The sequence below is a fragment of the Pseudophryne corroboree genome (assembly GCF_028390025.1).
Source record: "Pseudophryne corroboree isolate aPseCor3 chromosome 3 unlocalized genomic scaffold, aPseCor3.hap2 SUPER_3_unloc_6, whole genome shotgun sequence".
NCBI classification, from domain to species: Eukaryota; Metazoa; Chordata; class Amphibia; order Anura; family Myobatrachidae; genus Pseudophryne; species Pseudophryne corroboree.
In genome coordinates, this window is record NW_026967552.1 from 2789210 (window position 1) to 2816978 (window position 27769).

At 50.9% G+C, this 27769-nt stretch overlaps 2 protein-coding genes and 1 long non-coding RNA gene across 3 annotated transcripts in view; 2 read left to right on the forward strand and 1 right to left on the reverse strand.

Annotated features, from left to right (window-relative positions):
* The window catches only part of LOC134984496 (zinc finger protein 850-like), a gene marked incomplete at both ends in the record, with an annotated part of 147111 nt that overhangs the window by 93223 nt on the left and 26119 nt on the right, over nt 1–27769 (forward strand). The gene's annotated exons all lie outside the window — the stretch shown is intronic.
* The window catches only part of LOC134984491 (oocyte zinc finger protein XlCOF22-like), a 350792-nt gene that overhangs the window by 52767 nt on the left and 270256 nt on the right, over nt 1–27769 (reverse strand). The gene's annotated exons all lie outside the window — the stretch shown is intronic.
* LOC134984509 (uncharacterized) lies at nt 1338–21433 on the forward strand. The gene is made up of 3 exons (XR_010191756.1): nt 1338–1382; nt 13289–13459; nt 21394–21433. It is a non-coding gene; the product is annotated as an uncharacterized LOC134984509 (long non-coding RNA).

Sequence of the window (27769 nt, forward strand, 5' to 3'; positions counted from 1 at the left end):
TTACTATAGATATAAGTGATGTCACTGTGACGCTCCCAGTTCCCCTCACCTCACCAGTCATGTCCCTGTATTATTACTATAGATATAAGTGATGTCAATGTGACACTCCCAGTTCCCTCACCTCCCCAGTCATGTCCCTGTATTATTACTATAGATATAAGTGATGTCACAGTGACACTCCCAGGAGTCTGATATACATTTGCTTCATACTGAGCAATATTTTCAATCCTCACAATTACATATAATAAAATTAATAATAATAATAATAATAATAATGACACTAAAGGCTGCACCCCAGTATAAAAATAATAACAGATGTCTTTAAAAGCAGGACACCTCAGGCCATTCCTCCTGTATTGTAGGACATCACCACCACTCCCAACACATAATAATAATACCAGGACACCACAAGCTGGTGTCCCTGTATAATAATAACTGTACACAAAAACCTGCTCCACCTGTATAACACTAATAATAACAGGACACCACAGGCTGCTCCTCCTGTATAACAATAATAATAATAATAATAACAGGACACCACAGGCTGCTCCTCCTGTAAAATAATAAAAACAGGACACCACATGCTGCTCCCCCTGTATAATAATAATAATAGGACACCACAGGCTGCTCCCCCTGTATAATAATAATAATAATAATAATAATAACAACAACAGGACACCACAGGCCGCTCACTCTGTATAATAATAACAGGACACCTTAGGCTGCTCCCACTGTATAATAATAACAACAACAGGACAACACAGGCTGCTCCCCCTGTATAGTATTAATAACAGAACACCACAGGCTGCTCCCCCTGTATAATAATAACAACAACAGGACAACACAGGCTGCTCCCCCTGTATAATAATAATAACAGGACACCACAGTCTGCTCCCCTGTATAATAATAACAGGACACCACAGGCTGCTCCCCCTGTATAATAATAACAACAGGACACCACATGCTGCTCCCCCTGTATAGTAAGACGCCATTACCTGATCTTCACGGACACTGGGAGGCTGCAGCAGTCGATGAAAACTCACTTCCTGCATGTGGAACGCACAGACCGGAAGTCAGGTGGAACGCACAGGCAGGAAGTAGGGCATGATTGGCAAAAGCTGCTTACAGGTTACTGGCCCCTCCCCTCGTACACCACTCCCACAGCCCCGCCCTATGTAATAACTATTACAATACATGTCCTCAGTGCAGGAGGCCGGCGGCCATTTTCTTGTAGACCAGTCCGGCTGCAGCAATAGGTTCCCTGGCCGTGTAGTGACGTCAGGAGCGGCGGCCATTTTCCCCTGGTCTGAGCTCCGCCTTCCTTCTATCATTCCCACAAGGCAGCAGGAGCAGAGAGCAACCATTGCTGTGTCTGGCAGCAGGTAATGATATTATTATTATTATTCTATAGGCTGAGCAGCTCTGGTGTCAGGTTCTGTACTACAGGGGGAGCAGCCTCTGGTGCCTTGTTATAGTGCAGCTGGAGCAGCCTCTGGTGCTGCATTATCCCTGTACAGGTGGCTGACACTCTAGTGTCCTATTACTGTAATACAGGTGGCGCAGACCCCGCCGTTACCGTAATACAGGTGGCGCAGACTCCGCCTTTACCGTAATACAGGTGGCGCAGACCCCGCCGTTACCGTAATACAGGTGGTGCAGACCCCGGCGTTACCGTAATACAGGTGGGGCAGACCCCGCCATTACCGTAATACAGGTGTATCAGACCCCGCCGTTACTGTAATACAGGTGGAGCAGACCCCGCCGTTACCGTAATACAGGTGTATCAGACCCCGCCGTTACCGTAATACAGGTGTATCAGACCCCGCCGTTACTGTAATACAGGTGGAGCAGACCCCGCCGCTACCGTTATTCTATACATATAATGGCATTGTACTATACAGTGGAGCGCTATGTGTTGTACTACACTACAGGGGGAGCGACCTGGGGCATCCTCCTAAACAGGGGTAGTGGATTATGACATCCTACTACACAGGGGGAGCAGCCTGTGTTGCCCTTTTATACAGGGGTAAGTGCCTGTGGTGTCTTGTTACTATTATTATATAGGGTGAGCGGCATGTAATGTCTTTCTATACAGAAGGAGTGGCATGTGTTGTCATAATATACAGGGGTAGCATCGTGAGCTGTCATAGTATACAGCGGGAGCAGCCTATGTTGTCATAGTATACAGGGGAAGCAGCCTGTGTTGTCTTAGTATACAGGTAGAGCGGCCTGTGTTGTCATAATATACAAGGGTAGGATCCTGTGCTGTCATAATATACAGGGGGAGTGGCCTGTGTTGTCATAATATACAGGGGTAGCATCCTGTGTTGCCATAGTATACAGGGGGAGCAGCCTGTGTTGTCTTAGTATACAGGTAGAGCGGCCTGTGTTGTCATAATATACAAGGATAGGATCCTGTGCTGTCATAATATACAGGGGGAGCGGCCTGTGTTGTCATAATATACAGGGGGAGCGGCCTGTGTTGTCATAATATACAGGGGGAGTGGCCTGTGTTATCATAATATACAGGGGTAGCATCCTGTGTTGCCATAGTATACAGGGGGAGCAGCCTGTGTTGTCTTAGTATACAGGTAGAGCGGCCTGTGTTGTCATAATATACAAGGGTAGGATCCTGTGCTGTCATAATATACAGGGGGAGCAGCCTGTGTTGTCATAATATACACGGGGAGTGGCCTGTGTTGTCATAATATACAGGGGGGGTGGCCTGTGTTGTCATAATATACAGGGGTAGCATCCTGTGTTGCCATAATATACAGGGTTAGCATCCTGTGATGTCATAGAATACAGGAGGAGCAGCCTATGTTGTCATAATATACAGGGGTAGCATCCTGTGCTGTCATAGTATACAGGAGGAGCGGCCTGTGTTGTCATAATATACAGGGGTAGCATCCTGTGCTGTTATAGTATGCAATGGTAGCATCCTGTGCTGTCATAATATACAGGGGTAGCATCCTGTGCTGTCATAATATACAGGGGTAGCATCCTGTGTTGTCATAATATACAGGGGGAGTATCCTGTGCTGTCATAATATACAAGGGTAGGATCCTGTGTTGTCATAATATACAGGGGGAGTGTCCTGTGTTGTCATAATATACAGGGGGAGCATCCTGTGCTGTCATAGTATACAGGGGTAGCGGCCTGTGTTGTTATATACAGGGTTAGCATCCTGTGTTGTCATTGTATAGAGGGAGAGTGGCCTGTGTTGTCATAATATACAGGGGGAGTGGCCTGTGTTGTCATAATATACAGGGGAGTGGCCTGGGTTGTCATAATATACAGGGGGTAGCATCCTGTGTTGCCATAATATAACAGGGTTAGCATCCTGTGATGTCATAGTATACAGGAGGAGCAGCCTATGTTGTCATAATATACAGGGGTAGCATCCTGTGCTGTCATAGTATACAGGAGGAGCGGCCCGTGTTGTCATAATATACAGGGGTAGCATCCTGTGCTGTCATAGTATACAGGGGGAGCTGCCTGTGTTGTCATAATATACAGGGGGAGTGGCCTGTGTTGTCTTAGTATACAGGGGAGCAGCCTGTGTTGTCATAATATACAGGAGAAGCGGCCTGTGTTGTCATAAAATACAGGGGGTAGCATACTGTGCTGTTATAGTATACAGGAGGAGCGGCCTGTGTTGTCATAATATACAGGGGTAACATCCTGTGCTGTCATGGTATACAAGGGGAGCGACCTGTAGTGTCATAATAGACAGGGGGATTGGCCTGTATTGTCATAATATACAGGGGGAGTGGCTTGTATTGTCATAGTATACAGGGGGAGTGGCCTGTGTTGTTATAGTGTACAGGAGAAGCGGCCTGTGTTGGCATTATATACAGGGGTAGCATCCTGTGCTGTCATAGTATACAGGAGGAGCGGCCTGTGTTGTCATAATATACAAGGGTAGGATCCTGTGCTGTCATAATATACAGGGGGAGCGGCCTGTGTTGTCATAATATACAGGGGGAGTGGCCTGTGTTGTCATAATATACAGGGGGAGTGGCCTGTGTTGTCATAATATACAGGGGTAGTATCCTGTGTTGCCATAATATACAGGGGTAGCATCCTGTGCTGTCATAGTATACAGGAGGAGCGGCCCGTGTTGTCATAATATACAGGGGTAGCATCCTATGCTGTCATAGTATACAGGAGGAGCGGCCTGTGTTGTCATAAAATACAGGGGGTAGCATCCTGTGCTGTTATAGTATACAATGGTAGCATCCTGTGCTGTCATAATATACAGGGGTAGCATCCTGTGCTGTCATAGTATACAGGAGGAGCGGCCCGTGTTGTCATAATATACAGGGGTAGCATCCTATGCTGTCATAGTATACAGGAGGAGCGGCCTGTGTTGTCATAAAATACAGGGGGTAGCATCCTGTGCTGTTATAGTATACATTGGTAGCATCCTGTGCTGTCATTGTATACAGGAGGAGCGGCCAGTGTTGTCATAATATACAGGGGTAGCATCCTGTGCTGTCATAGTATACAGGAGGAGCGGCCTGTGTTGTCATAATATACAGGGGTAGCATCCTGTGCTGTTATAGTATACAGGAGGAGCGGCCTGTGTTGTCATAATATACAGGGGTAGCATCCTGTGCTGTCATAATATACAGGGGTAGCATCCTGTGTTGTCATAATATACAGGGGGAGTGTCCTGTTTGTCATAATATACAGGGGGAGCATCCTGTGCTGTCATAGTATACAGGGGTAGCGGCCTGTGTTGTTATATACAGGGTTATCATCCTGTGTTGTCATTGTATAGAGGGAGAGTGGCCTGTGTTGTCATAATATACAGGGAGAGTGGTCTGTGTTGTCATAATATACAGGGGTAGCAGATTATACTGTCATAGTATACAGGGGAGCAGCCTGTGCTGTTATAGTATACAGGGGGTAGCATCCTGTGCTGTCATAGTATACAGGGGGAGCGGCCTGTGTTGTTATATACAGTGGTAGCGGCCTGTGTTGTCATCGTATTGAGGGAGAGTGGCCTGTGTTGTCATAATATACAGGGGTAGCAGATTATACTGTCATAGTATACAGGGGAGCAGCCTGTGCTGTTATAGTATACAGGGGGTAGCATCCTGTGCTGTCATAGTATACAGGGGGAGCAGCCTGTGTTGTCATAATATAGAGGGGTAGCATCCTGTGCTGTCATAGTATACAGGAGGAGCGGCCCGTGTTGTCATAATATACAGGGGTAGCATCCTGTGCTGTTATAGTATACAGGAGGAGTGGCCTGTGTTGTCATAAAATACAGGGGGTAGCATCCTGTGCTGTTATAGTATACATTGGTAGCATCCTGTGCTGTCATTGTATACAGGAGGAGCGGCCAGTGTTGTCATAATATACAGGGGTAGCATCCTGTGCTGTCATAGTATACAGGAGGAGCGGCCTGTGTTGTCATAAAATACAGGGGGTAGCATCCTGTGCTGTCATAGTATACAGGAGGAGTGGCCTGTGTTGTCATAATATACAGGGGTAGCATCCTGTGTTGCCATAATATACAGGGGTAGCATCCTGTGCTGTCATAGTATACAGGAGGAGCGGCCTGTGTTGTCATAATATACAGGGGTAGCATCCTGTGCTGTCATACTATACAGGAGGAGCGGCCTGTGCTGTTATAGTATACAGGGGGTAGCATCCTGTGCTGTCATAGTATACAGGGGGAGCAGCCTGTGTTGGCATAATATACAGGGGTAGCATCCTGTGCTGTCATAGTATACAGTAGGAGCGGCCTGTGTTGTCATAATATACAGGGGGAGTGGCCTGTGTTGTCTTAGTATACAGGGGAGCAGCCTGTGTTGTCATAATATACAGGAGGAGCGGCCTGTGTTGTCATAAAATACAGGGGGTAGCATACTGTGCTGTTATAGTATACAGGAGGAGCGGCCTGTGTTGTCATAATATACAGGGGTAACATCCAGTGCTGTCATAGTATACAGGGGGAGCGACCTGTAGTGTCATAATATACAGGGGGATTGGCCTGTATTGTCATAATATACAGGGGGAGTGGCCTGTGTTGTTATAGTGTACAGGGGTAGCATCCTGTGCTGTTATAGTATACAGGAGAAGCGGCCTGTGTTGGCATAATATACAGGGGTAGCATCCTGCGCTGTCATAATATACAGGAGGAGCGGCCTGTGTTGTCATAATATACAGGGGTAGCATCAGTGGTCAAAGTGGAAATTTTGAAGTGGGGGTATGCAAAAGTCAAGGACTCAATCATGCGCGTGCGCTCCAGAAAAGGGGGCGTGGTCACTTAAAAGGGGGCATGTTTAGTGTAGTAGAACCCCTTATACTATCTAGTACTGGTGCCTCTTTCACATTATAGCACACAGTACAAGGTGAAATTCACATTATAGCACACTAAATAAGCGGGAAGTCGGCACCAACCCCCACAGATACATCGCCCCCCTATGTGTGTATACTGCCCCCCTATGTGTGTATACCGCCCCCCTATGTGTGTATACCGCCCCCCTATGTGTGTATACCTCCCCCTATGTGTGTATACTGCCCCCCTATGTGTGTATACCGCCCCCTATGTGTGTATACCTCCCCCTATGTGTATATACCGGCCCCTATGTGTGTATACCGTCCCCTATGTGTGTATACCGTCCCCTATGTGTGTATACCACCCCCCTATGTGTGTATACCTCCCCCCTATGTGTGTATACCGCCCCCTATGTGTGTATACCTCCCCCTATGTGTGTATACCTCCCCCTATGTGTATATACCGCCCCCTATGTGTGTATACCGCCCCCTATGTGTGTATACCGCCCCCTATGTGTGTATACCTCCCCCTATGTGTGTATACTGCCCCCCTATGTGTGTATACCGCCCCCTATGTGTGTATACCTCCCCCTATGTGTATATACCGGCCCCTATGTGTGTATACCGTCCCCTATGTGTGTATACCGTCCCCCATGTGTGTATACCACCCCCCTATGTGTGTATACCTCCCCCCTATGTGTGTATACCGCCCCCTATGTGTGTATACCTCCCCCTATGTGTGTATACCTCCCCCTATGTGTATATACCGCCCCCTATGTGTGTATACCGCCCCCTATGTGTGTATACCTCCCCCTATGTGTGTATACCGCCCCCTATGTGTGTATACCGCCCCCTATGTGTGTATACCGCCCCCTATGTGTGTATACCACCCCCTATGTGTGTATACCTCCCCCTATGTGTGTATACCTCCCCCTATGTGTGTATACCTCCCCCTATGTGTGTATACCGCCCCCTATGTGTGTATACCACCCCCTATGTGTGTATACCACCCCCTATGTGTGTATACCGCCCCCTATGTGTGTATACCGCCCCCTATGTGTGTATACCGCCCCCTATGTGTGTGTACTGCCCCTATGTGTGTATACAGCCTCCCTATGTGTGTATACCTCCCCCCTATGTGTGTATACCGCCCCCTATGTGTAACACCCTGTATGAGCAGTGACATCAGTGTGAGCAACGCTGTGTGTGTGTATGACACGGGTAATATACTCTCCATGCACCACACACTGCAGCACATACACCCTGCCCGGCAGGAGAGGGGGCGGCGGCCATTACCTGGAGAAGGAGGCGGCAGCAGAGGAGACCGGGGGCGGAGCTCTGTGTATTGGAAGGGGCGGGGCACTGTTTCCGGGTCACCATCTGCATAGCGCATGGGATTATGGGTAGGGACAGCCACAGTCACTAAGCTACCAGGAGCAGCCCCGCCCAGTCTCCCGACACAGGCCGCAGATACTCATCATCCAGCCTCTCCCATTCTACCCGCCATTGATTTGAGCGTCCCGTCACTCATCATGACGTGTTGGGAGGGAGAGGGGGCTGGACTACGAGCAATGAGCGGGAGAAAGGTGACTGAGTTACTGGACCCTGCGACCAATAGGTAGAGACAGGGGCGGGGCTGGCTGAGTGACGGGATGCTGCAGCCTATGAGAGAGTGGGCTGGGCTGGTGGCTGATCCCATGCGCTGTGCAGGAGGCAGCTGTGGGCGGGGACTGGGCTGCTACCAATAGTAGGGATAGGGGGCGGGGACAGTGCTGCGGCGTATGGGAGGAAGAGGGGGCGGGGCTGTGATGTATGGGAGAAAGAGGGGGCGGGGCTGTGGCGTATGGGAGGGAGAGGGGGCGGGGCTGCGGCGTATGGGAGGAAGAGGGGGCAGAGCTGTGACGTATGGGAGGAAGAGGGGGCGGGGCTGTGACGTATGGCAGGAAGAGGGGGCGGGGCTGTGGCGTATGGGAGGAAGAGGGGGCGGGGCTGTGGCGTATGGGAGGAAGAGGAGGCGGGGCTGCGGCGTATGGGAGGGTGAGGGTAGTGATGGGAAATCTAGTTCACTCAGAAGTTTAGTTCATGTAGTTCATCCTGTCACTCACTGACTCTGAGACTGAGAGGAGTGATTGGATGTAGAACTAGTCTAGACTATTACACATAGAGGAGGTATTTCTAACACTAGCTCATTGTAGGAGTAAATGATCAGATGTGTGTAATATGTCACATTGTTTTATATGTAAGAAAAGCAATAAGTTATATAACAACCTTATAGTGACACACGTATCTCTGCCATATTACTCCCATTGGTGGTACTCCTTTTTACTTCATAATAGGCAAGTGACCCAAAGTCAGAGTAACCTCATAAGTCACTTTTTCCGCTTTTGAAATACAATAATTAAAAGAAAAAAGTCCCTTTGCCGCAATGTAACAGACCTTAGAGAGAGAGAAAGTGGAGATGTTTTAAAGTAACCAATCAGCTTCTGTCATTTATCTTCAACAGTATATAAAGTGACAGAAGCTGATTGGTTGCTAGGGGCAACTGCGCCACTTTATGTTACTTGAAGGGGCATAGTACATATCCCCCTGTGTCTTGTGTGGAGTAATCTGACCCTACAGGGACTCAGCGCTGTGTCTGTAGCTGATTGGGAGTGTAGCCTGTCACCTAATATACTGGGGGAATGAATCATGGCTATATACAGCTCAGTATCACCTCCATACAATGCATATGCCTGAGCACAGCAGTGCCACACATGGTAGCTTAGAGGTACTGCACTGACTCGTATGGCTGTACGAGTCAGAGATCTGATCAGTGATCTGTAATGAACTACTTGCAAGGAGTCGTCAGGACAATGTAACTCAATCAGCTCCACAGAGTGAGTCCACTCCATGTCTGATCACAGCAGTGCCCCCTGTGGCAGCAGAGATGTACTGACTCATGAGTATTGCTGAGTGAGAGCTGAATAACAACAGTGCTGCAGCTGCATCTACACAACACCCAGCAGAAGGTTTAGCACAGCAGTATGCACAGAAGCCAGTAGTACCAGAAGTAGCAGCAAGTGTTCGGATATCTGGACTAATAGGACATTGAGTATATCACAGAAAGGTGAGCAGCATGACCACACATGTCACTTACAGACACACATAGACTTTGGCTAGGCAGCGCAGATGCTATTTGTTTAGGGTGTGGTATTGAAAGTTGACAGTGTCTAGGTCGACCACTATTGGTCGACAGTAACTAGGTCGACAGAGTCTTTAGGTCGACATGTTCTAGGTCTGCAGATCAAAAGGTCGACATGAGTTTTGAATGTTATTTTGGCGTCGTTTTGTTCGCTCGGCACAGATTACCGTTCCAATCGTAGTCCACATGGATCATTAAGTATGAAAAGGTTAACAAAAAAAGAAATTAATTGTGAAAACCTCATGTCGACCTAAAGACCCTGTCGACCTAGACACCCTGTCGACCTAGTCACTGTCGACCAATAGTGGTCGACCTAGTTACTGTCGACTTTCAGTCCGGATCCCATCTTTTTATTAGATCTGTATTGCTGGGCTGTGTTGTACTTTTACCTTTCATTTCACAGCATCAGATTCAGGAAGTGAAAATCCAGTGAGTGAATGAGACAGTGAGAAGCCTAATGCAGCTGCTGGCTCTATTCTGTCTGTGTCTGACTCCTCCTTCCTGATGAACTAATCTTTGCCAAAGCTGTGACCTGAACAAACTAGTTCACTTTGAGATTAGTTCATTTTGAACTAATCATTCATGAACTACCCATCACTAGAGAGGGAGAGAGGGCGGGGTTGGGTCTAACAGTGACTGGAGCTGCGGCCTATGGGCAGCAAGTGGGCGGGCAGCTCCTGGTTGCTGAGTTGCCGTGGTAGTCACTACCCATAATCCCATGCGCTATGCTGACGATGGCTCGGAAATACCGCCCCACCCACTTCCGGTACATATTCCTCCATCCAGGGTGTGACCTCCTGCCCCCTCATCCTCCAGGTAATGTCCACTAATCCCACCTGTACCCTGTCCCAACCTCTCCTAATACCCCCTCTCCTGCCCCCAACCTCTCCTAATACCCCCTCTCCTGCACCCAATCTCTCCCAATCGCCCCTCTCCTGCCCCAAGCCTCTCCTAATACCGCTTCTCCTGCCCCAACCTCTCCTAATACCCCCTCTCCTGCCCCATCCTCTCCTAATACCCCCTCTCCGGCCCCAAGCCTCTCCTAATACCCCCTCTCCTGCCTCAACCTCTCCTAATACCCCTTCTCCTGCACCCAACCTTTCCTAATACCCCCTCTCCTGTCCCCAACCTCTCCTAATACCCAATCTCCTGCCCCCAACTTCTCCTGCCCCAATCTCTCCCAATCCCCCCTCTCCTGCCCCAAGCCTCTCCTAATACCTCCTCTCCTGCCCCATCCTCTCCTAATACCCCCTCTCCTGCCCCAACTTCACCTAATACCCCCTCTACTGCCCCAACCTCTCCTAATACCCCGTCTCCTGCACCCAACCTCTCCTAATACACCATCTCATGCCCCTATCCTCTCCTAATACCCTCTCTCCTGCCCCCATCCTCTCCTGCCCCTATCCTCTCCTAATACCCCATCTCCTGTCCCTCTCCTCTCCTAATACCCCCTCTCCTGCCCCTATCCTCTCCTAATACCCAATCTCCTGCCCCTACATTCTCCTAATACCCCCTCTCCTGCCCCCAACCTCACCTAATACCCCCTCACCTGCCTCCAACCTCTCCTAATACCCCCTCTCCTGCCACCAACTTCTCCTAATACCCCCTCTCCTTCCCCCAACTTCTCATAATACCCCCTCTTCTGCCCCCATCCTCTCCTAATATCCCCTCTTCTGCCCCCATCCTCTCCTAATATCCCCTCTCCTGCCCCCAACCTCTCCTAATATCCCCTCTCCTGCCCCCAAGCTCTCCTAATACCCAATCTCCTGCTCCCAAACTCTCCTAATACCCAATCTCCTGCCCCTACATTCTCCTAATACCCCCTCTTCTGCTCCCAACCTTTCCTAATACCCCCTCTCCTGCCCCTACATTCTCCTAATACCTCCTCTCCTGCCCCCAACCTCTCCTGCCCCAACCTCTCCTAATATCCCCCTCCTGCCCCTAACACTCTCCTAATACCCCCTCTCCTGCTCCTATCCTCTCATGATGCCCCCTTATATGCTGCCCCTTAGAATTCTCCTAATGTCACCTCACCTGCTGCCCCTGACATTCTCCTAACGCCCCCTCACCTGCTGCCCCTGACATTCTCCTAATGCCCTCTCACCTGCTGCCCCTGACATTCTCCTAACGCCCCCTTCTCCTGCTGCCCCTGACATTCTCCTAATGCCCCCTCACCTGCTGCCTCTGACATTCTCCTAATGCCCCCTCACCTGCTGCTCCTCCACTTTCTACTAATGCCCCCCTCCTGCTGCCTCTGACATTCTCCTAATGCCCCCTCACCTGCTGCCCCTGACATTCTCCTGATGCTCTCTCATTTGCCACCCCCTGTCTGTCACCTGGTGCCCCTGGCATTCTCCTAATGCCCCCTCACCTGGTGCCCCTGGCATTCTCCAAATGCCCCCTCACCTGGTGCCCCTGGCATTCTCCAAATGCCCCCTCACCTGGTGCCCCTGGCATTCTCCAAATGCCCCCTCACCTGGTGCCCCTGGCATTCTCCTAATGCCCCCTCACCTGCTGCCCTCGGCATTCTCCTTATGCCCCCTCATCTGCTGTCCGTCTGTCATCTGCTGCCCCTGACATTCTCCTAATGCCTCTGACATTCTCCTAATGCCATCTCGCCTGCTTGCCCTGTCTATCACCTGGTGCCCCTGACATTCTTTTAATACCCCCCCATGCTTCCTCTGACATTCTCCTAATGTCCCCTCACCTGCTGCCCCATATCTGTCCCTGCTGCCTTTCTGACCTGCCGCTCCCTGTCATTCTCCTGTTGCCCCTTCACCTATCTCCTGCCACACCCCAGTCTTCTGCCACCAAAGCCATTTCTAGGGCTAGGCGATTTGTGCAATCGCACGGGGCGAATGCGGCTGCGGTCACTTTGAGACAGTATTCCATGTCTGGTTTCCGCATGGAATAATGTTGAAAGTGTCCCACCCAAAATGGCCACCGCCTCAGAGGAGACACTTCTGACGGTAGCTAGAGGAGATGGCAACTATTTTTGGAGGGCCATTTAAAAGACTGGCAGACGCGAACAGCATCCCCACCTGTCTCTACTGCCGCTCTCATCCTCTAGATAATGGCTGCCGCTTCCCTTCCCCACCTGTCTCTCCTGCCGTCACCCTCCTCCATTTCCTGCCGCTCTCATCCTCCAGGTGATGGCTGCTGTATCCCATCTCACCCTGCAACCCCCCTTACCTGTGGCCTACTGCCACCACTTTCTGCTGCCCCCTACCTGTCCCTTCCCAGTCTCCAGCCGCTCCCCACCTGTCTACTGTTGACCCCCTCACCTGCTGACCATTGTCTCCTACCCCCCCCCCACACATGCAGCCCCCTGCCTGTCATTACCCCGTCTCTAATGCAACCCCTCCTCACCTACCGGATCCCCCCATCCTACCACCTCACCTGCTGCCACCTGTCTTCTACAACCACCCTTTCCTGCTATCACCAGTCTGTTTCCCACTGACCCTACACCTGCCATCCCGTCTGCCCCTGCTGCCCCCTCACCTTCCGACAGCCTGTCTCCTGCTGCCCTCCTTCTTGAGGTGAGGGGATCTGGGAGCGTCACAGTGACATCACTTATATCTATAGTAATAATACAGGGACATGGCTGGGGAGGTGAGGAGATCTGGGAGTGTCACAGTGACATCACTTTTATCTATAGTAATAATACAGGGACATGACTGGGGAGGTGAGGAGATCTGGGAGTGTCACAGTGACATCACTTTTATCTATAGTAATAATACAGGGACATGACTGGGGAGGTAAGGAGATCTAGGAGTGTATGCAATGATATTTGGTGTCTCCCGCATTTCACAGGAATACACAGTAGTGAAGAAGACGCCCAGCTATCCCCACGTGTCAGGAGGACATAGGAGGACCCAGAGCCCCATCCCGGTGCCTCCACCTCACTCACTGATACATGAGGGAGACAATGACCAGAAGATCCTGGAACTCACCAACAAGATCATTCAGCTGCTGACTGGAGAGGTGACTGCTGGGAATGGGACATTATACAGTAACACCAGGGGATGTGTCTGGGTGATGACTGGAGAGGTGACAGCTGGGAATGGGACATTATACAGTAACACCAGGGGATGTGTCTGGGAGATGACCGGAGAGGTGACTGCTGGGAATGGGACATTATACAGTAACACCAGGGAACGTGTCTGGGTGATGACTGGAGAGGTGACTGCTGGGAATGGGACATTATACAGTAACACCAGGGGATGTGTCTGGGTGATGACTGGAGAGGTGACTGCTGGAAATGGGACATTATACAGTAACACCAGGGGGCGTGTCCGGGTGATGACTGGAGAGGTGACTGCTGGGAATGGGGCATTATACAGTAACACCAGGGGATATGTCTGGGTGATGACTGGAGAGATGACTGCTGGGATTGGGACATTATACAGTAACACCAGAGGACGTGTCTGGGTGATGACTGGAGAGGTGACTGCTGGGAATGGGACATTATACAGTAACACCAGGGGATGTGCCTGGGTGATGACTGGAGAGGTGACTGCTGGGAATGGGACATTATACAGTAACACCAGGGGATGTGTCTGGGTGATGACTGGAGAGGTGACTGCTGGGAATGGGACATTATACAGTACACCAGTAGACGTGTCTGGGTGATGACTGGAGAGGTGACTGCTGGGAATGGGGCATTATACAGTAACACCAGGGGACGTGTCTGGGTGATGACTGGAGAGGTGACTGATGGGAATGGGACATTATACAGTAACACCGGGGGATGTGTCTGGGTGATGACTGGAGAGGTGATTGCTGGGAATGGGACATTATACAGTAACAACAGGGGACGTGTCTGGGTGATGACTGGAGAGGTGACTGCTGGGAATGGGGCATTATACAGTAACACCGGGGGATGTGTCTGGGTGATGACTGGAGAGGTGACTGCTGGGAATGGGGCATTGTACAGTAACACCAGGGGACATGTCTGGGTGATGACTGGAGAGGTGACTGATGGGAATGGGACATTATACAGTAACACCGGGGGATGTGTCTGGGTGATGACTGGAGAGGTGATTGCTGGGAATGGGACATTATACAGTAACACCAGGGGACGTGTCTGGGTGATGACTGGAGAGGTGACTGCTGGGAATGGGACATTATATAGTAACACCAGGGGATGTGTCTGGGTGATGACTGGAGAGGTGACTGCTGGGAATGGGACATTATACAGTACACCAGTAGACGTGTCTGGTTGATGACTGGAGAGGTGACTGCTGGGAATGGGGCATTATACAGTAACACCAGGGGACGTGTCTGGGTGATGACTGGAGAGGTGACTGCTGGGAATGGGACATTATACAGTAACACCAGGGGATGTGTCTGGGTGATGGCTGGAGAGATGACTGCTGGGAAAGGGGCATTATACAGTAACACCAGGGGACGTGTCTGGGTGATGACTGGAGAGGTGACTGCTGGGAATGGGACATTATACAGTAACACCGGGGGATGTGTCTGGGTGATGACTGGAGAGGTGATTGCTGGGAATGGGACATTATACAGTAACACCAGGGGATGTGTCTGGGTGATGACTGGAGAGGTGACTGCTGGGAATGGGGCATTATACAGGGGATGTGTCTGGGTGATGACTGGAGAGGTGACTGCTGGGAATGGGGCATTATACAGTAACACCAGGGGGCGTGTCCGGGTGATGACTGGAGAGGTGACTGCTGGGAATGGGGCATTATACAGTAACACCAGGGGATATGTCTGGGTGATGACTGGAGAGATGACTGCTGGGATTGGGACATTATACAGTAACACCAGAGGACGTGTCTGGGTGATGACTGGAGAGGTGACTGCTGGGAATGGGACATTATACAGTAACACCAGGGGATGTGCCTGGGTGATGACTGGAGAGGTGACTGCTGGGAATGGGACATTATACAGTAACACCAGGGGATGTGTCTGGGTGATGACTGGAGAGGTGACTGCTGGGAATGGGACATTATACAGTACACCAGTAGACGTGTCTGGGTGATGACTGGAGAGGTGACTGCTGGGAATGGGGCATTATACAGTAACACCAGGGGATGTGTCTGGGTGATGACTGGAGAGGTGACTGCTGGGAATGGGACATTATACAGTAACACCGGGGGATGTGTCTGGGTGATGACTGGAGAGGTGATTGCTGGGAATGGGACATTATACAGTAACAACAGGGGACGTGTCTGGGTGATGACTGGAGAGGTGACTGCTGGGAATGGGGCATTATACAGTAACACCGGGGGATGTGTCTGGGTGATGACTGGAGAGGTGACTGCTGGGAATGGGGCATTGTACAGTAACACCAGGGGACATGTCTGGGTGATGACTGGAGAGGTGACTGATGGGAATGGGACATTATACAGTAACACCGGGGGATGTGTCTGGGTGATGACTGGAGAGGTGATTGCTGGGAATGGGACATTATACAGTAACACCAGGGGACGTGTCTGGGTGATGACTGGAGAGGTGACTGCTGGGAATGGGACATTATATAGTAACACCAGGGGATGTGTCTGGGTGATGACTGGAGAGGTGACTGCTGGGAATGGGACATTATACAGTACACCAGTAGACGTGTCTGGTTGATGACTGGAGAGGTGACTGCTGGGAATGGGGCATTATACAGTAACACCAGGGGACGTGTCTGGGTGATGACTGGAGAGGTGACTGCTGGGAATGGGACATTATACAGTAACACCAGGGGATGTGTCTGGGTGATGGCTGGAGAGATGACTGCTGGGAAAGGGGCATTATACAGTAACACCAGGGGACGTGTCTGGGTGATGACTGGAGAGGTGACTGCTGGGAATGGGACATTATACAGTAACACCGGGGGATGTGTCTGGGTGATGACTGGAGAGGTGATTGCTGGGAATGGGACATTATACAGTAACACCAGGGGATGTGTCTGGGTGATGACTGGAGAGGTGACTGCTGGGAATGGGGCATTATACAGGGGATGTGTCTGGGTGATGACTGGAGAGGTGACTGCTGGGAATGGGGCATTATACAGTAACACCAGGGGATGTGTCTGGGTGATGACTGGAGAGGTGACTGCTGGGAATGGGACATTATACAGTAACACCGGGGGATGTGTCTGGGTGATGACCGGAGAGGTGACTGCTGGGAATGGGACATTATACAGTAACACCAGGGGATGTGTCTGGGTGATGACTGGAGAGGTGACTGCTTAGAATAGGGCATTATACAGTAACACCGGGGGATGTGTCTGAGTGATGACTGGAGAGGTGACTGCTGGGAATGGGACATTATACAGTAACACCAGGGAACGTGTCTGGGTGATGACTGGAGAGGTGACTGCTGAGAATGGAACATTATACAGTAACACCAGGGGACGTGTCTGGGTGATGACTGGAGTGGTGACTGCTGGGAATGGGGCATTATATAGTAACACCGGGGGATGTGTCTGGGTGATGACTGGAGAGGTGACTGCTGGGAATGGGACATTATACAGTAACACCAGGGGATGTGTCTGGGAGATGACTGGAGAGGTGACTGCTGGGAATGGGACATTATACAGTAACACCAGGGAACGTGTCTGGGTGATGACTGGAGAGGTGACTGCTGGGAATGGGGCATTGTACAGTAACACCAGGGGATGTGTCTGGGTGATGACTGGAGAGGTGACTGCTGGGAATGGGACATTATACAGTACACCAGTAGACGTGTCTGGGTGATGACTGGAGAGGTGACTGCTGGGAATGGGGCATTATACAGTAACACCAGGGGACGTGTCTGGGTGATGACTGGAGAGGTGACTGCTGGGAATGGGACATTATACAGTAACACCGGGGGATGTGTCTGGGTGATGACTGGAGAGGTGACTGCTGGGAATGGGGCATTATACAGTAACACCAGGGGATGTGTCTGGGTGATGACTGGAGAGGTGACTGATGGGAATGGGACATTATACAGTAACACCGGGGGATGTGTCTGGGTGATGACTGGAGAGGTGACTGCTGGGAATGGGGCATTGTACAGTAACACCAGGGGACGTGTCTGGGTGATGACTAGAGAGGTGACTGCTGGGAATGGGGCATTGTACAGTAACACCAGGGGACGTGTCTGGGTGATGACTGGAGAGGTGACTGATGGGAATGGGACATTATACAGTAACACCGGGGGATGTGTCTGGGTGATGACTGGAGAGGTGACTGCTGGGAATGGGACATTATACAGTACACCAGTAGACGTGTCTGGGTGAAGACTGGAGAGGTGACTGCTGGGAATGGGGCATTATACAGTAACACCAGGGGACGTGTCTGGGTGATGACTGGAGAGGTGACTGCTGGGAATGGGACATTATACAGTAACACCGGGGGATGTGTCTGGGTGATGACTGGAGAGGTGATTGCTGGGAATGGGACATTATACAGTAACACCAGGGGATGTGTCTGGGTGATGACTGGAGAGGTGACTGCTGGGAATGGGGCATTATACAGGGGATGTGTCTGGGTGATGACTGGAGAGGTGACTGCTGGGAATGGGGCATTATACAGTAACACCAGGGGATGTGTCTGGGTGATGACTGGAGAGGTGACTGCTGGGAATGGGACATTATACAGTAACACCGGGGGATGTGTCTGGGTGATGACCGGAGAGGTGACTGCTGGGAATGGGACATTATACAGTAACACCAGGGGATGTGTCTGGGTGATGACTGGAGAGGTGACTGCTGGGAATAGGGCATTATACAGTAACACCGGGGGATGTGTCTGAGTGATGACTGGAGAGGTGACTGCTGGGAATGGGACATTATACAGTAACACCAGGGGATGTGTCTGGGAGATGACTGGAGAGGTGACTGCTGGGAATGGGACATTATACAGTAACACCAGGGAACGTGTCTGGGTGATGACTGGAGAGGTGACTGCTGGGAATGGGGCATTGTACAGTAACACCAGGGGATGTGTCTGGGTGATGACTGGAGAGGTGACTGCTGGGAATGGGACATTATACAGTACACCAGTAGACGTGTCTGGGTGATGACTGGAGAGGTGACTGCTGGGAATGGGGCATTATACAGTAACACCAGGGGACGTGTCTGGGTGATGACTGGAGAGGTGACTGCTGGGAATGGGACATTATACAGTAACACCGGGGGATGTGTCTGGGTGATGACTGGAGAGGTGACTGCTGGGAATGGGGCATTATACAGTAACACCAGGGGATGTGTCTGGGTGATGACTGGAGAGGTGACTGATGGGAATGGGACATTATACAGTAACACCGGGGGATGTGTCTGGGTGATGACTGGAGAGGTGACTGCTGGGAATGGGGCATTGTACAGTAACACCAGGGGACGTGTCTGGGTGATGACTAGAGAGGTGACTGCTGGGAATGGGGCATTGTACAGTAACACCAGGGGACGTGTCTGGGTGATGACTGGAGAGGTGACTGATGGGAATGGGACATTATACAGTAACACCGGGGGATGTGTCTGGGTGATGACTGGAGAGGTGACTGCTGGGAATGGGACATTATACAGTACACCAGTAGACGTGTCTGGGTGAAGACTGGAGAGGTGACTGCTGGGAATGGGGCATTATACAGTAACACCAGGGGACGTGTCTGGGTGATGACTGGAGAGGTGACTGCTGGGAATGGGACATTATACAGTAACACCGGGGGATGTGTCTGGGTGATGACTGGAGAGGTGATTGCTGGGAATGGGACATTATACAGTAACACCAGGGGATGTGTCTGGGTGATGACTGGAGAGGTGACTGCTGGGAATGGGGCATTATACAGGGGATGTGTCTGGGTGATGACTGGAGAGGTGACTGCTGGGAATGGGGCATTATACAGTAACACCAGGGGATGTGTCTGGGTGATGACTGGAGAGGTGACTGCTGGGAATGGGACATTATACAGTAACACCGGGGGATGTGTCTGGGTGATGACCGGAGAGGTGACTGCTGGGAATGGGACATTATACAGTAACACCAGGGAACGTGTCTGGGTGATGACTGGAGAGGTGACTGCTGAGAATGGAACATTATACAGTAACACCAGGGGACGTGTCTGGGTGATGACTGGAGTGGTGACTGCTGGGAATGGGGCATTATATAGTAACACCAGGGGACGTGTCTGGGTGATGACTGGAGAGGTGACTGCTGGGAATGGGGCATTATATAGTAATACCAGGGGATGTGTCTGGGTGATGACTAGAGAGGTGACTGCTGGGAATGGAACATTATACAGTAACACCAGGGGACGTGTCTGGGTGATGACTGGAGTGGTGACTGCTGGGAATGGGGCATTATATAGTAACACCAGGGGACGTGTCTGGGTGATGACTGGAGAGATGACTGCTGTGAATGGGACATTATACAGTAACACCAGGGGATGTGTCTGGGTGATGACTGGAGAGGTGGCTGCTGGGAATGGGACATTATACAGTAACACCGGGGGATGTGTCTGGGTGATGACTGGAGAGGTGACAGCTGGGAATGGGACATTATACAGTAACACCAGGGGATGTGTCTGGGAGATGACTGGAGAGGTGACTGCTGGGAATGGGACATTATACAGTAACACCAGGGAACGTGTCTGGGTGATGACTGGAGAGGTGACTGCTGGGAATGGGGCATTGTACAGTAACACCAGGGGATGTGTCTGGGTGATGACTGGAGAGGTGACTGCTGGGAATGGGGCATTATACAGTAACACCAGGGGATGTGTCTGGGTGATGACTGGAGAGGTGACAGCTGGGAATGGTGCATTATACAGAAACACTTGGGGATGTGTCTGGGTGATAACTGGAGAGGTGACTGCTGGGAATGGGGCATTATACAGTAACACCAGGGGATGTGTCTGGGTGATGACTGGAGAGGTGACTGCTGGGAATGGTACATTATACAGTAACACCAGAGGACGTGTCTGGGTGATGACTGGAGAGGTGACTGCTGGGAATGGGGCATTATAGAGTGACACCAGGGGATGTGTCTGGGTGATGACTGGAGAGGTGACTGCTGGGAATGGGGCATTATAGAGTAACACCAGAGGACGTGTCTGGGTGATGACTGGAGAGGTGACTGCTGGGAATGGGGCATTATAGAGTAACACCAGGGGATGTGTCTGGGTGATGACTGGAGAGGTGACTGCTGGGAATGGGACATTATACCGTAACACCGGGGGATATGTCTGGGTGATGACTGGAGAGGTGACTGCTGGGAATGGGGCATTATACAGTAACACCAGGGGATGTGTCTGGGTGATGACTGGAGAGGTGACTGCTGGGAATGGGACATTATACAGTAACACCAGGGGATGTGTCTGGGTGATGACTGGAGAGTTGACTGCTGGGAATGGGACATTATACAGTAACACCAGGGGATGTGTCTGGGTGATGACTGGAGAGGTGACTGCTGGGAATGGGACATTATACAGTAACTCCGGGGGACATGTCTGTGTGATGACTGGAGAGGTGACTGCTGGGAATAGGGCATTATACAGTAACACCGGGGGACGTGTCTGGGTGATGACTGGAGAGGTGACTGCTGGGAATGGTACATTATACAGTAACACCAGGGGATGTGACTGGGTGATGACTGGAGAGGTGACTGCTGGGAATGGGGCCTTATACAGTAACACCAGGAGATGTGTCCGGGTGATGACTGGAGAGGTGACTGCTGGGAATGGGACATTATACAGTAACACCGGGGGATGTGTCTGGGTGATGACTGGAGAGGTGACTGCTGGGAATGGGGCATTATACAGTAACACCAGGGGATGTGTCTGGGTGATGACTGGAGAGGTGACTGCCGGGAATGGGACATTATACAGTAACACCAGGGGATATGTCTGGGTGATGACTGTATCACTGTGTGTGTCAGGTTCCTATAAGGTGTCAGGATGTCACTGTCTATGTCTCCATGCAGGAGGGGGAGTATATAGAGGAACACAGGGGTCTGTACAAGGACGTGATGATGGAGAATCACCGGCCCCTCACATCACTGGGTAAGAGGAGACTGTCATGTATTGTACAGGGGAGAGCAGGTATTGGGGCCCCTATATACACACATCACCTGATAATCACATATATACACTGTACTCAGTCACTGTGTGTCTCCTACAGATGGGCCCAGTAACAGAGATACCCCAGAGAGATGTCCCCGTCCTCTGTATTCCCAGGATTGTACAGAGGAGAATCACAGGATCCCACAGGAGGATCAGGTAGGTGGGATTTAGGGTCTCCCCAATATACCAAAGTGACTGTCACTATATGATCTGTAGAGGAGCTGTGTGTCTTACACACTGATATTATACTGTTTCACCTCAGTCTAATCTGACTGTATGCAAATGTCATTATAGTCTGTGTGTTTTTGTTTTTTTTCTCTTGTGTCCTAGAGGATGCTTGGGTCCATATTAGTACCATGGGGTATAGACGGGTCCACCAGGAGCCATTGGCACTTTAAGAGTTTGAGAGTGTGGGCTGGCTCCTCCCTCTATGCCCCACCTACCAGACTCAGTTTAGAAAATGTGCCCGGAGGAGCCGGTCACAGCTAGGGGAGGGAGCTCTCCTGGGTTCTCTTAGGAAAAGTGTATTTTCTTTATTTCAGAGTTTATTTTTTTACAGGGAGGCTGCTGGTGACAGTCTCCTTGCAGGCGAGGGACTGAGAGGGGAGGAGTAGTGTCCGCCCTGCATGGTCCTGCCCCTGCTGACTGGACGTTGAGCTCCAGCGGGGTCTGATCACGTCCCGCTGCAGGGGAGCGCTCGCCCTGGTAGCCAGCTGCCACACCCTCAGGGAACTGAAGATGACGAGTGAGTCACTGTCCCCCCTTGCAAGCGGGGGGTCAGTGTGAAGAGGGCGGCTAGAGGGTAACTGCGCTCCTGGAAGGCTCAGCGGTACTGCGGTGAAGCCCTGGGCCAGCTTCGGACCCTAATCTGACCACAAGCAGCCTGTCGGGGGTCTGTGGATCCAGGCCAGCATAAATCCCTCCGGCCAGTATAATCTTCATTGAGCGGGAAGACAGCGCCATTGAGGGGGCGGAGCTTCTCCTCAGAGCGGACCCAGCAGCGTTCAGCGCCATTTTCCTGCCAGTGGATGCCAGGTCTCTCCTGAATGACTCCAGCTATCGGTACGGTACCAGGGGGTTGTAGAAGGGAGAGGAGGCTGTATTATAGGCTGTCTCTCCTATTAAGGGGCACAGTCAGCGCTGGTTTGGGGTCTCCCTATACCTGTAATAGCGCTGTTTGTGGGTTGGCTCCAATCTCTGTGTCTCTCTGCCATTCTTGGGGGGAAACTCTGTCTTCCAGTACCCTGTGTGTATGTGGGGTGTTTGAGGGTGTGTGACAACATGTCCAGGGACACTGTTTCATATGCTGCAGAGGATTTGTCTTCCCAGGAAGATCCCATGCCATGTAATCAGGATTGCACTGTTTTAGCACAGATCCCAGCTAGAGAGCCAGAATGGTTAGCCTCTCTGAGGAGGACTATTTCCCAGATTTCTGATAGGGTTGCTAGGACTGAGCATGCCATTCAGGTCCTCCAGTCCTCTATGGTGGTGTGGTCTGATTCTGCCTCCTCGGGGTCCCCTGCGGTTCATTCTCACTAACGTGCGCTGGCAATTATGCAGGATGACACGGACACCGACTCTGACGCTGCAGACGGTGACGGGGATGTGTTGAGGGGGACGGCATCACTTGCCAAGCGGGTGCAGGTGATGATTGAGGCTGTTAGGGATGTTGTACACATTTCAGACACAGTTCCGGAACAGGTGGAGGAGGCCTCCTTCACAGATAATAAGAAGCCCCCCCTCACCTTCCCGGCATCCAAGGAATTGAATGCTATCTTTGAAAAGGCATGGGAAACTCCGGAAAAGAAATTCCAGATTCCCAAGAGGGTCTTGGTGGCTTTTTCCTTCCCAGAGGAAGATAGAAAGAGATGGGAGTCCCCACCGATGGTCGACGTCTCTGTCTCCAGGCTGTCCAAACAGGTGGTATTACCGGTCCCGGGATCTACCGCGTTAAAGGACCCGGCAGATCGCAAAGGTGGATGTTACACGGAAATCCATTTACACGGCTTCAGGGGCCATATTGCGGCCTACTATGGCCTGTGCTTGGATTGCTAAAGCTATTGCCAGGTGGTCAATCACTCTACAGGAGGAGTCATCTACGCTGGACAAAGGTGACGTTGTTTTATTTTTACGTAATATTCAGGATTCTGCAGGGTTCCTGGTGGATTCCATGAAAGACCTGGGTTCCATGTCCGTCTCGGCTCGCAGGGGTCTCTGGCTGCGCAACTGGTCTGCGGACGCGGAATCCAGGAAGTGTGTGGAGAGCCTGTCATACAAAGGTTAGGCTCTCTTTGGGGAGGCGCTGGATGCGTGGGTTGCCACGACTACCGCTGGTAAGTCTCCTTTTCTCCCCTCAGCTGCACCGGCTACGAAGAAACCTTTCTCGTATGTCCTAGAGGATGCTGGGGTCACCAAAAGAACCATGGGGTATAGACGGGATCCGCAGGAGACATGGGCACTTTAAGACTTTTAAGGGGCGTGACCTGGCTCCTCCCTCTGTATCCCTCTCCAGACTCAGTTTAGAATTGTGCCCAGTGAGACTGGATGCACTCCAGGGGAGCTCTACTGAGTTTCTCTGAAAAGACTTATGTTAGGTTTTTATGTTCAGGGAGGACTGCTGGCAACAGGCTCCCTGCTTCGTGGGACCTAGGGGAGAGAAGCAGAATCTCTTCCGTATAAGGGTGGTGTGTTTGGTGACGGCCTCACTGATTTAGACTCTACGGCTACCGCGGGTAAGTCGTCCTTTTTACCTAATGTTCCTGCGCAACAAAAAAAAACACACCACTATTAAATGCAGTCCTTTCGGCCCAATAAATACAGGAGAGGCCGAGGTTCCTCCTTCCTTGCTACTAGAGGTAGGGGAAGAGGTAAATGAGCACCCGCCTCATCGAGTTCCCAGGAGCAGAAGTCCTCCCTGGCTTCTGCCAAATCCACCGCATGATGCTGGGACTCCCATAAGGGAGCCCGCACCGGTGGGGGCACGTCTAAAGCTCTTCAGTCAGTTCTGGTTTCGCTCAGGCCTGGACCCGTGGGTTTTACAAATAGTGTCCCAAGGGTTCAAACTAGAGTTTCAAGACTTCCCCCTCGCCGTTTTTTTTTTCTTCAAATTGGCCTTACCAGCTTCTCTTCTAGACAGGGAGGTGGTCTGCGGCGCGATACAAAAGTTGTATCAAAACCAGGTTGTGATCCCGGTTCCCCTGTCACAACAGGGAGAAGGCTTTTATTCACGCCTATTCGTGGTCCTGAAGCCGGACGGTTCGGTCAGACCGATCCTAAACCTAAAATCTCTCAATTTCTACCTGAAGAAATTCAAGATGGAGTCTCTCCGAGTGGTGATCTCCAGTCTGGAGGAAGGGGATTTTATGGTGTCGTTGGACATAAAGGATGCCTACTTGCATGTTCCCATTTATCCTCCACATCAGGCTTACCTGAGGTTTGCAATTCAGGATTGTCATTACCAATTCCAGCCGTTGCCGTTTGGTCTGTCCACGGCTCCGAGGATTTTCACCAAGGTGATGGCGGAAATTATGTTTCTCCTCCGCAAGCAAGGAGTCACAATTATCCCGTACTTGGACGATCTCCTGATAAAAGCGAGATTAAGGGATCAGTTGGTACAGAACATTGCACTATCCCTGACAGTGCTTCAACAACATGGTTGAAGCACAGTTAATTTCCGACAACTTGGTTGGCGTTTTTGGGAATGATACTGGACACAGACCTGCAGAGTTTTTCTTCTAGTGGAAAAGGCTCTGGAGATTCAGGGTCTGGTCAAACTCATACTGAAACCAGCAACAGTCTCCATCCATCAATGCATTTGGTTGCTGGGGAAGATGGTTGCGGCCTACGAGGCCATTCGATTTGATAGGTTCCATGCCAGAGTTTTTCAGTGGGACCTGTTGGACAAGTGGTCCGGATCCCACCTCCACATGCACCGGAGGATAATCCTGTCTTCCAAGACCAGAATCTCACTCCTGTGGTGGCTGCACAGCTCTCACCTCCTAGAGGGGCGCAGGTTCGGGATCCAGGACTGGATCCTAGTGACCACGGATGCAAGTCTCCAAGGTTGGGGGGCAGTCACATAAGGGGAAAACTTCCAAGGAAAATGGTCAAGTCAGGAAACTTGACTCCACATCAACGTTCTGGAATTAAGAGCCATTTACAACGGCCTTCTACAAGCGGAACGTCTTCTTCGCACTCTGCCCGTACTGATCAAATCGCACAATGTCACAGCAGTAGCATACATAAACCGCCAGGGCAGAACAAAAAGCAGAGCAGCGATGGCAGAAGCCACAAAGATTCTCCGCTGGGCAGAAAAGCATACAAGCGCTCTATCAGCGATATTCATTCCAGGAGTGGACAGCTGGGAAGCAGACTTCCTCAGCAGACACTATCTCCATCCAGGAGAGTGGGGCCTCCATCAAAAGGTCTTCACAGAAGTGACAAGTCTTTGGGGGGTTCCCCATATAGACATGATGGCGTCTCGTCTCAACTAGAAGCTTCAGAGGTATTGGTCCAGGGACCCTCAAGCAACAGCAGTGGATGCACTGGTGACACCGTGGGTGTTTCAGTTGGTGTATGTATTCCCTCCACTTCCTCTCATTCCAAAAGTTCTAAAGAACAAAAGTTTGAGCAGTCCTCGTGGTCCCAGACTGGCCAAGGAGGATTTGGTACCCGGATCTTCGGGCATTAATCGTAGAAGATCCCTAGCCTCTTCCTCTCCGCGAGGACCTGTTGCAGCAAGGGCCGTGCGTGTATCATGACTTACAGCGGCTACGTTTGACGGCATGGCGGTTGAACGCCTGATCCTAGCTCGCAAGGGTATTCCCAGCGAGGTTATTCCCACTCTTATTCAGGCCAGAAAAGGAGTTACGTTGAAACATTACCACCGTATTTGGAGAAAATATGTTTCTTGGTGTGAATCCAAGAAGGCTCCTACGGAGGAATTTCAGCAGGGGCGTTTTTTCCATTTTCTGCAAGCAGGTGTGGATGCGGGCCTAAAATTGGGCTCGATTAAGGTTCAGATTTCAGCCTTATCGGTTTTCTTTCAAAAACAATTGGCCTCCCTTCCGGAAGTTCAGACTTTCGTGAAGGGTGTGTTACACATCCAACCTCCATTTGTGGCACCATGGGACCTTAATGTGGTGTTGCAGTTCCTTCAATCACGTTGGTTTGAACCCTTAGGGAAGGTGGAATTGAAATTCCTCACTTGGAAAGTGGTCATCCTGTTGGCCTTGGCATTCACAAGGCGGGTGTCTGAGTTAGCGGCCTTGTCTCAAAAGAGCCCTTATTTGATCTTTCATGAAGATAGAGCAGAGTTGAAAACTCGTCAACATTTTCTGCCGAAAGTGGTTTCATCTTTCCACATGAACCAACCGATTGTGGTGCCAGTGGCTACTGACTCTTTGATTGAATCAAAGTCTCTGGATGTGGTCAGAGCTTTGAAAATTTATGTCGCCAGAACTGCTCCGATTAGGAAAACAGAGGCTCTGTTTGTCCTGTATGCTCCCAACAAGATTGGGTGTCCTACTTCCAAGCAGGCTATTGCACACTGGATCTATAATACGATTCAGCAGGCTCATTCCACGGCAGGATTGCTGTTACCAAAATCGGTGAAGGCCCACTCTACTAGGAAGGTGGGTTCGTCCTGGGCGGCTGCTCAGGGAGTCTTGGCATTGCAACTTTGCCGAGCTGCTACTTGGTCACCTGTCCCAGTGCGTACTGTATCTGCGGTATTCGTTGTGGTTACACACTAGTTGTGTTTCACTTCTGTTTAGCATGTTGCTGAATTTTGTTCATGTCCGTTGACCTGTTCAGTTGAATGTCATGTTGTACGGCATGCTTAAGGCGTGAGCTGGTATGATGCTCACCATGGTTTAATAATTCTTTTCCTGGAAATCTCCGTCTCTTTGGGCACAGTTCCTATACTGAGTCTGGAGGAGGGATATAGAGGGAGGAGCCAGGTCACGCCGCTTAAAAGTCTTAAAGTGCCCATGTCTCCTGCGGATCCCGTCTATACCCCATGGTTCTTTTGACGACCTCAGCATCGTCTACGGACTAAGAGAAAAGGATTTACCGGTAGGTATCAAAATCCTATTTTTTCATCTACCACGTCACAGTCCTTTTGGCCTGCGAGGCCTAGAAGAATAAGCCTCCGAACACCTTCTTCAGAGGTGGTCGTGCCAAAGGAAATAAAACCTGCTCCCGCAGGTTCCCAGACCCAGAAGCCCGCTTCTGATA